The following is a 15,488-nucleotide window of genomic DNA, read 5'->3' as shown; positions in this document are numbered from 1 at the left end:
GCTTCCTCCACCAGTTCAGATCTTCAGTGCATGGGACAGGCTCCGTTTTTGTTTGTGGAGCCCTAATACTTCAGTGGCTTTGTTGTGAAGCCCTGCTCTAGCTGAGAAACAATTCTGTGAGACTTTCGTGTGCGTAAAATAGAGGATTTCTCCACTGGGTGCACTAGCCGTCTGTACTACAGACTGAAACTCCATCAGAGGCCATCAGACAGTGGAGACTGGAGCCTTGGGTGCAGGTGCACACACTGGCCCACAGCTTCCTGGCTGAGCTGGGAAGTTTGTGCACAGGAATGCGGTGACTCTGCAGGGCTGTGCCTTGGCTGCTGGCACAGAAATATACAGCAGAGTCACCAAGCTCCAGGGACTTGATGTGAAGATTTAAATGAGCTTTGTCTGGAGAGTCAGGTGAGATGCGATTTGGAACTGTTTCATTTATAATGAGCTGCTTGTTATTGTAGCTAAACATTATCTTCAGCAATTTCTTAGAGTCCTGCTTATACCAATACATAGTATCATGACCCAGATTTTGTTCACATTTAAGGTACTCGTTCTTTCCTGTCTGTGTGACCAGGTATTTTGGAGTCTGGGAAACAGCTGTGTCCAAGGAACCTGTAAAGGAAAGAAGCAGAATTCAGGCAAATCCCAGGAGGTAGCCTGCTGTCGTCATGGTGAAAAGGTTTAGGGACTCCAACAGGATCATGTCACCTGGGCCCAGGACTCACCTGCTTGGAGGAGGCAGAGGGCCACACAGCAGAGGAGCCTGCAGCCCATGGCAGAGTCAGGCAGACCAGGCAAGGCCTGGGGCAGGATTCTGGTGTGCGGTGGTGAGAAGTCTAGGCTGTGCTTTCCACTGCCGCTGAGAGGGGCTGCGCCAGTGAGGTCACAGCCTGTAATCATTTCCCCATTCCCAGGCTCTCCTCTAGCATGGCTCCTGCTTTTCACACCCTTCACTTGCTGCTTTAAAGGATTTTTTGGAACTTCTGGGAATAGTTGAGAGGGTTGAATTGTGGCCTCCAGGGTGTGTCTCTGGCAGTCATTCCTGTGCCATCAGCCCCCTCCCTCCTCACTTCTTACCCCAGATTGACCATCTCCTCCCTTCCTCTCCCTTTCATGCCCTTCCCCGAGAGTCAGGCTGCTGTTCCTCTCTGGATCCTTTGCTTCCCCTTCACAATAAAGCAGAACATTGTTTTGCTCTCTTGAATCTTTGTTCACGTGAAGTTCTGATTAATGGTCAGCAGTCCCCCTGATTCAGAAGAGACTGGCCTGAGATTTCACCTGAGTACCAGCTACAGCCACCTAACCCACATGACTGTGATGCTAGTTCAGAGAAAACCCTGTTCAAGGGTCATTGTTGGGAGTGAACTGCAGCCCTGCTCCCTCTGATGTTCTTATCTGTCCAAGGGGTAGATCTATGAGGAAACAGGAGGCTGTTGGACAACATGCAGACACCGTGTGCTGGGAAAGAATGGCGATGGAGGTCAACAACACGGCAGTCAGGGAAAACAAAAGTAGGTGACGGTATTGCCCTTGAATTGTCTGCTGATAATCCTCCTTCTTGGTACAAAGTTTACAACACAAGCTTATTGCAGAGTTTCTCAATTTCAGCCTGAGTGCCATGTTGGATCAGGTGATTGTTTGTTGTGGGGGGCTGACCTGTGCAGGTAGGATGCTTAGTGGCATCCTTGGGCCCTACCTACCTGATGCCAATGTGACAACACAACATGCCTTCGTGTTTTCTGAATTATCCCCTGTTGAGGACTCCTGTCCCCTTTATTCTTGCCGATGGTACTCCTCTTTTCTGCCAGGCATCATCCACCCAGCTTCAGGGGTGTGGTCGGGCCACAGCTCCTCCTGCCGTGGTGAGCAAGGCCCAGCACTCAGACCTCAGTGCCTCTGTCAGTGGCCCCAGGGCAGCAACCTCTAGGAGGAAAACCAGGGACCAGCACTGCTAGAAAGGCATTTCTCACACACACACATATGCACGCATGCACGTGCATGCACACACACACAACACACACACACACACACACACACACACACACTAACTTTGGTAATGCTGTCATCTAATGGTGAAACCCCTCCAAAGACAGACCCTGATGGTTCATTTGTGATTTGCTAAACACACAACTAGTACTAAACAAAAGAAAAATGACCACCATCCTTCTTGGAACTTCAAGCATGCTTTATTTGTTTGCAGTCATTGAATGGCTACTTAGTGCGAATCATGAGTAAACAATATTCTCACTCTCATGGTGCTTATAATCCCGTAGGAGCAAAAACACATTCACACATTATCTGTAGACTAAGAACATGAAATACAGGTTGCATGGAGGCCAGCAATATAGTTACTATTTACATTTAAACACTTTTTTAAAAACATCTCATTTCTTCATCTATGAAACAATGGGCATAAATAAATAATTTTCAACCCTCTGTCTAGCTCTAAAATTCTGTGAACACAACTAGATACCCCCTAGATGTGAGTCTTATTCAGTACCTATCTCATTGCACCACACAGCTGACATGGGAAGCCTTTCAAAGAAGGAATGGAAGTGAGGGAAGATAGTGAAATGACAAGAGGCTACATACAATGGTGATGATAACTACATAAAGATGTAACCATTCTTAAAGAGTAAACTTTAAATAAATAAGTATCTCATTATCTTACGCAAGTGTTTTTACCAAATCACATGGATAGTCTCCGGGAGAGGCACTGGAATGAAACTGATAGAAAGACACTCACCTCACATGAGGCAATGTTAGTTCTGGTTGTTGTTTTGTTTTGTGCTTTACAGGAGACATGAAAAGCAAAAGTGTTTTATTGTCCATCAAGAATTGTCCAGCCTGGGGAATAGTGGCTCACGCCTGTAATCCCAGCACTTTGGGAGGCCGAGGCGGGTGGATCACAAAGTCAGGAGATCAAGGCCATCTTGGCTAACACGGGGAAACCCCGTCTCTACGAAAAACACAAAAAAATTAACCAGGCGTGGTGTCGAGCGCCTGTAGTCCCAGCTACTCTAGAGGCTGAGGCAGGAGAATGGCATGAACTTGGGAGGTGGAGCTTGCAGTGAGCGGAGATCGTGCCAAGGCACTCCAGCCTGGGCGACAGAGCAAGACTCTGTTTTAAAAAAAAAAAAAAAAAAAAAAAAGGTCCGAGTACAAAAAGGAGCAAATGAATTGATGATGTACCTCTTTTCTAACAGAGCCCACTCTGCTGCCCAAGGGGAAAAAAGCTGCAGAAAGGAGAGAGGATAGACGCTGGGATCCCTGGGAAGAGTCAGGCTTCCAACAAGAAACTCAAACGGGGAAGAAAACATAATAATGTTATCCTGGGGATAACTTAATCCACAAAAAGGCAGAGAGTTGTAGGGGCAAAGGGAACGAGGCAGGAGGCTGCGGAAGAACTAGAACACGTCGAACTGAATGATATCACGATGCATATTTTGAACATGGGTGATATTTTTGGCTGTCCAATATTTCAGCCCCGTGTTATATTTGGGCAATTCCCCCAAAGTTTGGGGGAATAATTAACACAAATTAAATGCAATGCCATGATGGATAGAGATTATTTACTAACAAGGAAAAATGATTATATGTCACTTTTGGTTTTTTTTTACTGAGAAGAAACTCTAGATTTCTTTGTGAGGGTAGAAGTTCGAAAAGTCCAGGGGGATCCTGACTCTCCAACTCTTACGTTAGTCACTTTAAACATTTAATATTGAGCTTAGAAGTGTGCGTTTTGAATAGTCTGGTTTTATGACTTTACCAGATTTGAAAATGGCTCATACTACAGAAAGTTAAGAAATTTAGATTCTAGCATGTAGACATGAGTTTCCTATCTTAATACGTGCTTTTTTTCCATTCCAAAATAAACTGCAAAATTAACCTCCACAGGACGGCTAATGGTTTTCCTGTTAAACTGTTTGGCTAGACTTTCACTTCCAGGCAGCATGGTGGAAAATCGTAGAGTATAGAGATATTTTCAAGCTCCCTCCTGCTGAATAGCTAACGCCTATATAAAATGTATCTTTGCTGTATTTTTGGATTTCCAAGAAGTAAGGGAAATTTCAACTGCTTTTTGAAAAGGCGAAACAGGAGCCTGTAGTGAAAACAAAATGAAGAGCCTGTTTCAGATGTGCATCCTGGAGGTCTGTCCACGCCGCCTTCTTTCCCATCTGCAGCTGTTTTGGCATCATCTTTTGACATCTGGCCAAGTCCAGCTTCCATGGGTCTTGTGAGACAGGGATAGATGTTGAAGCTGGAAGCTGGAAGGGAGTCTGGTGATGCAGTTTTGATGAACCATTTGCTCAGACCCAGGAGACAGGTTTCCTATCCTTCCAAGCTCTTGCTCCAAGAACTTAGAGGAACATCCAGAAGAGGAAAAAGAAAAGAAAATCCCCTTCTAGCTTAAGTCTTTCATCATTTAAGTCAGGGGAATGGTGCTGCAGGTATTCTTTGGTCTGATAAGTAGATTTCCCTTGGTAATTACTCTCTTTGCAAGATCCCTCGAGGAAGCCCTGATTTGTCAGGCTCACTGCCCAGGTCTCAGGAAGTCATTTCATGGCAGGATTGAGCTGGAGCAGAGGCCCAGCATCCAGAGGTTCTCTTATTCCTCTCAGGAGCGGGTCCTCCACTGTCATCTGCCTGTGAACTCTCCTCTTTCCCGCCTCAAACTCTCCCCCTTCCTCATCCCATGCAAGGTCACATGCAACAAATCTGGCAGTCTAGGCTCTTTGCTAGAACAAAAGCACCTGCACAGCAAGGCAAATGAACAGTCTGTATTTAACCTCTCACATTTCAGCATTAACACAGCTTCTGCAGACAATATTTTCCCCTGTTGCAAATACACCCGATATTTCTTTTAACTGTCTCCCATGCAGAGAATGCTCTGTCCTTCCTCTGAGTTTCCTTAATCTCAGTAGAGTCACAGCTCCTCCTTGTGGTAAAAGGTCAAACGTGTCAAGACTCTGTCCCATGGTGGACCAAAGGCAGCAGGGTGGTAGAGGTCTTAGAAATAGGGATATGCAGCCAGGCACGGTGGCTCATGCCTGTAATCCCAACACTTTGGGAGGCCGAGGTGGGTGGATCACGAGGTTGAGAGGCCGAGACCATCCTGGCCAATGTGGTGAAACCCCGTCTCTACTCAAAATACAAAAATTAGCCGGTTGTGGTGGCATGCACCTGTAATCCCAGCTACTCCAGAGGCTGAGGCAGGAGAATCACTGGAAACCGGGAGGTGGAGGTTGCAGTGTGCCGAGATCGCCCCAATGCACTCCAGCCTGGGTGACATGAGCGAGACTCTATCTCAAAAAGAAAAAAAAAAAATGGGAAGGCGGAGAGGCTCACTCCTTCCTTTCTTCAAGAGGCTTCTATTTAAAATACAAACATACAAAATTTTACCTCACCTTTAATAAATATAAAAACTGGCTTTTGGAGTTAATAGACTGAATTTTTGCAGAACAACATTCTTATCAAAAACAACTACATAAACTTAACAAAATATAAAGATAAATGTTTGAAGGCATTTGGAGCTACTGAGGCAGTAAGAACCTAACGGACTGGGATCTCAAGGAGAAAGGAGAGATCTAACAGACCACTTTTCCCTCTAAGTCATTTGCCAGTTTTGTATCGCTGCCTAAGTAGCTGAGAAAAAAAGGGAAGACTGAGAGTATAGCGGGCTTTGAGGAGCATCCACCACGTTTCTGGTCTGGAGAACATTTACGTTCAGTGACTACTGAATAGGAGAGGAGCCTGGCAAAGGCCCCAGGCCTTGGTGCTGGGGGCAGAAGCAGGGATTGACTGAAAATGAGCACGAAGGAACTTTCTGGGTGGGGAGGATGAAATGTTTTACAGCTGGATCATGGTGATTGTTGCAGAACTCCACAAATTTATCAAAATTCATTGAATTGCATACTTGCAATGGACAAATATTATGTTATGTAATTTACACTTTAATTAAGCTGTTACACTCCAGACATCTAGTTGGAACTTAAATGGCTAAGACCAAAGGCGAGCAGCCATCACACAGGCCAAATCCCAGCTCTGATCCAGCTCAGTCATCAGCTCAATTAAGGTGATCTGCCCCTGCTACAATTCCCAGCAGAAGCAAAAGTGAATCATCTGGGGAAGATGAAATCATTCAGAGTCTCAGATTATCTCTATAGTTTTTATATACAATATCCAGCATTCAAATAAATCACTAGTTGTATGAGAAAACAAAATCACATGCCCAGAAACCAAACAGAGAAAACAGAAAAAAGAAACAGACCCAAACAGATTCAGATGTTAAAGTTATCCAAAACTGGCTTTCAAATGACAGATGTTAATATAGTCAATGAAGTAAATGACAAAATGTGGAATTTTAGCAGACAGCTGCAAATTGTAGGAAGATTTAAGTGGAAATTCCAGAACCCAAAAACACGAATACCTAGAATTTAGATTTCAATAGGTATGTTTAAAAGAGGCATAGTTTCTTAAATGAAATTCAAAAAGTTAATCTGGCTGCCTCATGTTAAGTTGAAAGTGACAAATTCATTCCTACCTCTGCCTCTAGGTGCCTCTTGACTTTTGTTGCTGAATTCTGTTCCTGCACTGCCTGGCTTTATTCTGGCGATTCTCATGCTGGTCTAGACCTCTGTTGACCTTGAAATGGTGTAAAATGGTGTCCCAATATTAGACTCCATGTTTTCTACTCTCTTAACTTGTTATTTTGTGAGCTAGCATCATTAGCCCAAATGCATCACACCAGGTTGACAGGGTCATCAGATTGTTCTGCTCTTGACCACATGCTGAGCAAGACTCATTGATAACTGAGTTCCTTGTACCAAGCCCCTTTTCCTTCTGAAGATTTCCATGGGGATCCTCTATATTCTCATGGAAATACCTGAACTCCCACTCAGTAATCATTTCACCATCCTAGGAGTTAAAATATGTTTTCCTAAGCAACTAAATCAAAAAAAATCTAATAAAAATGACAAAATGAGAATAAAGAAAAGATACAGGTTACTTGGTTGGGTACAATTCTCCCATATTCAGAGCCCACCATCACACTCTGTGGTATCTATAAACATTCTTCAAACCCTACAGTATGTCGTCATTTCTGCCCAAGATATCTTTGGGAATTTCATTTCAGATATCTGTCTTTTTGGAGACATTTGCAAGAATGAACCCAACCAGAGACTTCCTTTTCTTAGGCAGGAAGTGGGTGCTGGCGGCTGGGAGGGAGGCAGACCTATGAGGGTTTTTGAACAGGCTGGAGGTGTCTTTGCAAGGCTGTGGCTTCACTGCTGGCACAGAAGTACATGGCTGAGTCCTCCAGCTTTGTGGACTTGATCTTCAGAGTGAAATTTGATCCATCAGGCCTTCCGACTGAGAATCGATCTTCAAATATTTCAGACTTCTCTGAGATGTTATTATCAAAAAAGATAACCAGAAACTCGACTTTCTGCCCCAAGATTTGTCTGTACCAATAGAAGTTTAAGTGATTAGGGATGGGGACACACCGCAAGATCACTTCCTGTCCCATCTGTGTGACCTGATGGCTGGGAGTCTGGGTGACTTCAGGTTCTGTGTGTCCTGTGGGAAAAGAAGATTAAGAGAAAGGTTTAGAATTGTCTTAGGTAAGTTCAAAACAAGAATCTCCTAGAGTCCTAAACATCGACCTGCTTTCAAGAGACTAAAAATTGCCCAGCATAGGAGCCAGGTATCCATGGCAGGATCACAGCAGGAATGAGGGCTCTCCTAGCTCGGGCATCTGGTCCTGTGGAGGAAAGGAGTGGCATTTTGAGCTCCCATGGCCCCACAGGCAAGGTCTGGCAGAATTGCTGGTGTCTGGGGCAACACCCACCATCCCTGGAGCGCCCTCTATAGGAGAGAGGAGGGATCCTTTGTGTTGGTGCGGAAACCTGACAGTGCAGGGCTCTGCTCAGGGGTCTGATGGTGTGTGCAGGACTGAGGGCCGTTAATTATTAAGAGCAGTGCTGGAAAATGTGGGGCTCAGCAAGGGAACCCTGAGTACAAAGTCCGGCTCAGAAATTCTAGGAGGTCGCCTTCTCTTATTACCTGCTGTGAGCAACAATTCAGGTGCAACAGAATCCACGGTTGATAATGGATGCCGAGAAAACTTGGTATTATGATTAAAGAGACAGAAGGAAAAACAATCAAGTTTGAAAGTTTTAAATCCTGAGTGGAAGAGAGAAGCCAACAAGAAGTTGAAACTCTGCACATGCCCCAGGGAGAGTGAACTAGAGAACAATGATGCAAACCCCATGGGGAACCACTGTCCTCAGGGTCAGGCACTGATACAGCCACCTGAGGAGGGCATTGGGTATTCTTTATTTAAAAAAAAAGAAAAGGACCTGCCGGGTGTGGTGTTTCATGCCTGTAATCCCAGCACTTTGGGGGTCCGAGGGGGGCAAATCAAGAAGTTAAGAGTTTGAGAGCATCCTGGCCAACATGATAAAACCACGTCTCTACTAAAAATAGCTGGTTGTGGTGGTAGCGCCTGTAGTTCCAGCTACCCAGGAGGCTGAGGCAGGAGAATCACTTGAACCTGGGAGGTGGAGGTGGCAGTGAGCCGAGATCACGCCACTGCACTATTCCAGCCTGGCAACAGAGTGAGACTCCATCTAAAAAAAAAAAAAAGAAAGAAAGAAAGAAAAGAAAAGGTCTGACCATATTTGGATCTGGGATGAGGGCTGAGATCCAGGGTCTAACTTGAGTCAAAAGAAAAGTCAAAAAACGGTTCATTTTGGAAGGTGGATTAGTGTGGCCAGAGTGTTAAATACTTCACACAACATTTTCCAGAGGCACAAGCCAACTGGAAGATACTTGGAACAACTTAAATGTGACAGCTTCTGTCCTACATTCAAACTCAGGCATAGTCTCGTTCAAGACAAAGTCATGCCCCAGGCTGCAGGTGTCTGGGCAATTTAGCGTTGTCACATCCAATAAATGACAGTATTATGGTCTGAGATTTCTGCCGAGGTCCTACGGAATGCTGAACCGAGTGTTGAGGCTCAGCTGAACGCGTTGCCCCCATGGATCTCTGACTAGACTTAGGAGGAGGTTTGTGCACAGGGAGGCGGTGACTGTGCAGGGCTGTATCTTGGCTACTGGTACAGAGACACAGAGCTGAGTCTTCTGGCTGCAGCGCGAACACATGAAGGTATAAGCGAGAGCTGTCAGGGCATTCAGGTGTGAAGTGACTTGGCACAGTCTTGTTCTCAGTGAGTTCCTTACAGTTGTAGTAAAACATGAACACCAGGGATTTCTTAGCTTTCTGTCTGAGCCAATACAAAGAATCATGTCCCAGATGCTCACGTTTCATCGTCCTTTTACTCCTCATTCCTGTGACCAGGTATTTTGGTGTCTGCGTAATTTCAGTATCCATGGAGCCTGTGAAAATAAGAAGCCAAATTCAGACTAAGCCTAGGACAGAGTATTCTGAGGCAGTTCCATGAAAAAAGCAAAAAAATCCAAGGACAGAAATGTCCCACCTGTGCCCAGGACTCACCTGAGACAATGGACCACACCACAGTGGAGGCTGCAGCCCATGGCAGGGTCACACGGGCAGAGGCGTGGGGACCCTGAGTCTCCCTGCTTGGCATTCTGGTCTTATGGGTGTGCTTCCCTGGCCCTGAGACAGGGGCTGCTTGGGAAGTCTCTGCTCCTGTTAGTGTTACTGTTAGTGTCTACAGCTCACACTTCCTCTTTCCCTTCCACCTTTGTGCCTGCACCTCAAGAGGTGGGTTTAGACTAGCTTCTCAGGGCCAGGTGTGCATGGCAGTTTCCTCAGACAGTCGCATTTTTCTTAGCAACTGCCTGCCCTCCCCACAATGAATGACTGGGTCTCCCCTTCCTCTTTCTACTTGTGGCTCCCCTCCTCCCTGACACTCAGACCCCTTCCCTTTGGGCAGATGCCTTCCTGATGCCTGTCTTGGACCCAGGCGAGCGCATTCCAGCTCCACTCCCTCACCTCGGTGAACTCCAGGAGGCCTCCTCACCTGGCTCAGCTGAGCCCTTCCCTGGAGCCAGCTGTGCATCATTTTAAGACCCAGTAATGTAATACCAACTAGGGAGGGAGCACCCTTCAGTGGGTGCTGAGGGGGCGCGAGAGGAATAATCTGCAACCCCTACCCCCGGGGAGCATCTCACCTACTTAGGATGACAGACCTGAACACAGACTTGAATAACAGAAGGCCCTAATGGCATGTGCAGAGGGACTGCAGAGACGAGGCTACGCAGGTCCAGGTGGAATGGACTTCAGTGTCTTTGTGTTGTCCACACATGGTCTCTCAACTAGCACAAGGAGCAAACCCTGATGCCAGAGCATTTGATTCTTCCTTAGTCCTTTCCTCCCTCCTGCCTCTCTTCTCCTCCCTCCACTTGACTCAGGAATGTCCCTAAAGTCACAGCTCCTCCTGGTGGTGAAAGAGGCACATGGCCTTCTTCTCAGCCATCTGCCCACAGTCCTCCAGATACAGCACTGGGAGCATAGATACACAAAGGGATTCCGCAGGGGAATACACAAAGCAAGAAGGCATTTGAAACACCAAAGTAAAGGCTTAGCAACTCTCACTGCCCCTTACTGGTGAAACGCCTCCAACAGCCTCCATATACACACTTAAGATATCAAAAAATATGATCTACTAGGTATTTATGGAACACAGAACTATATGTCAGGCACTGTTTGAAGACCAGGAATAGAGCAATGAATAAAACCAACTCTCATGGGCACATGGGCCATTTTAATTTGTTCAAAAAGCTTTTGTGAATAATGTTCTCATTCTCAAAGTGCTTAAGGGATTACAGTAGCTACAAGACATGTTTGACATGGGCTGGGTGCAGTGGCTCACACCTGTAATCCTAGCACTTTGGGAGGCAGAGGTGGGCAGATTACAAGGTCAGGAATTTCAGACCAGCCTGGCCAATATGGTGAAACCTCATCTCTACTAAAAATACAAAAAAATTAGCCAGGTGTGGTGGCGTGCGCCTGACGTCCCAGCTACTTGGGAGGCTGAGGCAGGAGAATCACTTGAACTCGGGAGGCGGAGGTTGCAGTAAGCCACGATTGCACCACTGCACTCCAGCCTGGGTGACAGAGCAAGACTCTATCTCAAAAAAATAAAAATAAATAAATAAAAAATAAGACATGTTTGACATGTTTACAGATAAAATCTAATTTGGAAAGTTTTACAGGGAGTGCTTTAGGAAGGTGAAAGTAATTGGTTTTTAGGTGTCTAAATCATTTCATCTACCGACTCTCTCATTTCCTCATCCTTGAAATTCGGATGTGGGGAGAGACTGAAATAATTTTCTCTGTCTACCCAGCTCTGAAACACTGTAAGCCAAGAAGGGTAGACTTCACTAGGCTGCTGTGCCAGAACCTTATATGCTTCACGGCCCCTATCAAAATACTTTACAGAGTACAGGTGCTTAATACATGTTTGCTTAATTGGTCAATAAATAGATGGATGGAATGGAAAATAGTAAAAACCTACCTTTTAGGTAGGCCTAAGCACTTAAAAATTGTGTTTCTAATGTGCTACGGTTGGCATTGGTATATTTATATCTGTAAATCTACAAAAATCAGGTTGTAGTCTCAGTATGTAAGGCTGGATGCAACTGATAAAAATAATTTTTATTTCAAAGGCTTTATTTATGAATAATAATCTTTCAATGTTGATGATGCATTGTCCAAAGGAGATATGGAAATAGAGGGTTGTTACTTCCTAAATTCTCCTTCCTGTCAGGGTCCCCATCATTCCTTGAACATTTCCTTACTTTATGGCACAGGGGGTTCTAGGCTTTTCCTGCCTGGCTTGGTTTCTACTATTTGTCCAAAAAGTCCTGGTTCCTTCTAGCGGACAGTGGTATTTAGAAAACAGAATATGGACCCTAGATCTTTTGGGGTGCTTTTGGGGTGAACTACCCTTAGGCATCACAGTGGACAGAGCTATACATACACGTGTATACTCACAGTACATATATCTTTACAGGTATCTTTAATTGCTCTTTAGACATATTGAGAAGTGATGAGTTCACACTAATTCCAATCCAGTATTATAAGGTTTATTCTTGTGTTCTGGTGTTCTCTCTCTCCATATTTGCAACTCCCTTATCCAATACTGAGAAATGTGGTTGTGTTATCCTTATAGATTTATATATTTGATTAATCCCTTTCCATGTGACTATGTGTATGCTGCAGCTGCCACTGTCTCTCCCTTGTAAATGGCCTCCTCTCTCCATTCACGTTCTGACTTCCTGTGCCAGGGAGACCACCCATGTTGAAACTCTCCTCACCTCAGTCCAATTTCTGACACACCACACAAGGGATGTCTTGCTCCACAGAGTGCGCTTTGCAATCTGCTTGGGCTTCCACAGTCTGCAGGAGGCTGCTTTCCACCCCCCATTTGGACTCACCCTTCTTTTGGGGAGACACTTTCCACGTGCTGCATGGTCCCTATCACCGTCCAGCAGGCCTCCCTTCTATGCAGATACAAAGAAATGCACGTTAGTCCTCTGTATTTCATGTCACTGTGTGTTTATTGCATAACTTGAGGCACCTGACGTGGGTGATGACCTGGGAAGACCTCAGGACCTTTTAGGAAGATCTTCTTAGTGTACAGGGTGATGGCTGCAGCTAATGAGCTTGTTTGTAGTTGATTTGTCTGGGCTTCTCTGAGCCCTGTGTAGTTCTATTATTCTTCACCTTGTTCTCCAGGGAGGAATGCTAATTTCATGGTTCTAAAAGTTCTAGGTTTTTCCTTCCATACTAACATATATTTATGTCAGTACTTGTCTCCCTTACTGGATTGGATCTTCCTAAGGTCACAGGCTGTATCTTAATCACTTTCTTTTTTCTTCTTCCTAATGCAACCTCCTTCCTCTCCTGCCAGTGTTTACAGAACACCTTAAAGGTGCAACAGCAGCTGCTCCAGATAGCCCACCACATGCCTCTTTCCATTCTTTGCCTTCAAAGTGGGAGCTGGGGGTCACCTTCCAATACTTTCAGGTGCACAGACATTCTAACCACCTCTCATTCATCTTGCTAGAACCAAAGGCTTGAGAACCACAACCAGATGTTTTGTTCTCAGCATTTGAAGGCCTGCCTGAGTCTAACTTCCTCAAGGACTGATCCTATGCTCTGTTCTGGTTACTGAACACCCATTGACCACAAATATATAGAAGGACTGTGATTGCAATGGGTACCATGTGAAAGGGGGAATAAATCCATACAAATAAAAAAAACCTATAGGTTATTCATCTTTGTTTTCAGTGTGTGTGAATATTCTAGATGGTGTGACCGAGCCAATATTGAGAAGAAACAACTTTTTAAAAGCGCTGTATGATATTTGACTAATCATCAAATAATGGGGCACAAGTTATTCTCATCAGCATTCAAAGACTATGTAGAAAACCAGTTATCAGTTGGGGATTGATGCAATTAGAGAAGGTCTCTTGAAGGAGAGGACTTTAAGCCAGATCTTAGGGCAATCTACCTAAGCCTGCTCCAACTATTTTTTTTTCCTAAGAAACTGTTTCTGCTGAATTGTCTACAAAGAAGTCAACATTAGCTTTGACTACTAGTACCTGGCATGCTATGTCCCAGGAATGGGGAGACATTTTTGAGACTGGCTTTCACAGTTTGTAGCTGCTATCTAAAGAGAAAAATGTATATTTGCTGGGCTGGAGTTTTCACTTATCTGACTCGTCTTTAACTCTTTTAGAACCTACAATCTTCTTTTGGCTTTGTTGACTACTTACCTTCTTTCTATATCTCTCCTGATCCTATGTCCCCAAGGTATAGGACCGAGAGCAAAAAATTCAAAGCGCTAAGAAGATGATTTTCCAGCTTGACAGAAGGAAGAATTTTCCAGGAAGTACTGTGGTTTCCTGTCCAGAATAGAGGCTGGTTGACTGTTGGTGGGGATGTTTTGGACAAGGCATAAGTGCCCATTGGGGCGAAGAAGATCTGAAGCATCTACTCTAGGCCAGAGACAGTGTTATAAACTGGAAATTTTAACATAAAGCATTTTCTTCAAAAGCTCATAATCTAGTTGAAGAGACAAGGAAATCAAAACCTGCAACCAAATTCAAAAGTTATAATAGCAACATGCACAGGGTTTTACAATGGCACCAATAAGGAACAGAAAGGACTAGCATCTAACAAATTGGGCCATTATGGGGGTGGAGTTAGGGGAGGAAATAGGTTAATGTCAGAGATTAATTATAGATAGAAATGATACTTTAGGTAAATTTAATGGATGACTAGAAGTTCACCAGCAAAGAGGGAAAGTAACCTCATTCATTCATTCAGCAATTATTCACTGAGCAATTACTCTGTGCCACGTACATACTGACTTTGAGGCATAATAGTGAGCAAATCAGACATTATTTATGCCCTCAGGAATTTTAAACCACCTGGAAAAAATAGACATTAAGCAGATATTTATACAAGTAATATGTGACTGGAAGTAAATGTAATGAAAGTAAAGGCTGCCTAGAAAGTTCAGGAAGGACTGATTTTAGCTGGAGAATGCAGGTGGATTTCAGAGTTCTCCACGGTTAGAGTTGAAGAATGACAGGAGTTAACCAGGTAAGGTGTGTGTGGAAGGCACAGAGGTTTAAAACAGCATAGAGTGTCCAAGAACATGAACTTTAGTGCTGGAACTTAAACTTATCCTGGTGTCAATGTGGAGCCGCCAAAGCATTGTAAGCAGGAAAATGTAATGATCCTTGTGCATTTTAGAAAGATTACTCTATGTGGAGAGTGAATTGAAGGAGAATAAAGCCACAAACAAGGAAGTGGTTTTAGCATGATTTCAATAATTCAGGAGAGAAAATGTGACACTGAACCAAGTCATAGGTGGTTGAATTGAAGGAAAAATCAAGAATCTTCAAAGAAAAGTCAAGGATCTTTAAGACAGGTAAAATTGTCAAGACTTTGAATACAGGTGGTGAGCAAGGTGGGTAAACAAGTTAAGGGTGGGCCGGGCATGGTAGCTCACGCCTGTAATCCCAGCACTTTGGAAGCCCAAGGCAGGTGAATCACCTGAGGCTGGGAGTTCGAGACCAGCCTGGCCAACATGACGAAATCCCATCTCTACTAAAAATACAAAAATAACCGGGTGTGGTGGCACACGCCTGTAATCCCAATTACTTGGGAGGCTGAGGCAGGAGAATCGCTTGAACCCAGGAGAAGGAGGTTGCAGTGGGCCGAGATCACACCATTTGCATTCCAGCCTGGGTGATAAGAGTGAAACTCCATCAAAAAAAAAAAAAAGTTAAGGGTGGCTTCCGTGTTTCAAGTTTGGTTAACCATATGTGTGTAGCTTCATTGCACTGACAGAAAATATAGAAAGAGAAAGCTATGATGAATTCAGCGCTGAACTAGTTGACCCAAGGTACAGGAGCAGATATGTTTAGTAGAAGTTGGGTCTGAGAAAAGCTCAGGAGAGAGTAGGTATTTCAAGGACTGATTATGA

General features: G+C 44.5%; 1 long non-coding RNA gene across 1 annotated transcript; it reads right to left on the bottom strand.

Annotated features, from left to right (window-relative positions):
- Positions 1-7,278: 7,278 nt before the first annotated feature.
- LOC696752 (uncharacterized) lies at positions 7,279-7,717 on the bottom strand. The gene is made up of 3 exons (XR_013415669.1): positions 7,662-7,717; positions 7,503-7,575; positions 7,279-7,368 (listed from the first exon to the last, which is right to left on the bottom strand). It is a non-coding gene; the product is annotated as an uncharacterized LOC696752 (long non-coding RNA).
- Between the last annotated feature and the right edge of the window lie 7,771 nt (positions 7,718-15,488).

Source organism: Macaca mulatta, chromosome 3 (assembly GCF_049350105.2).
Source record: "Macaca mulatta isolate MMU2019108-1 chromosome 3, T2T-MMU8v2.0, whole genome shotgun sequence".
Lineage (NCBI taxonomy): Eukaryota > Metazoa > Chordata > Mammalia > Primates > Cercopithecidae > Macaca > Macaca mulatta.
The sequence above is the reverse complement of the archived record's forward strand: the minus strand, read 5'-3'. Positions and strand labels throughout refer to the sequence as shown.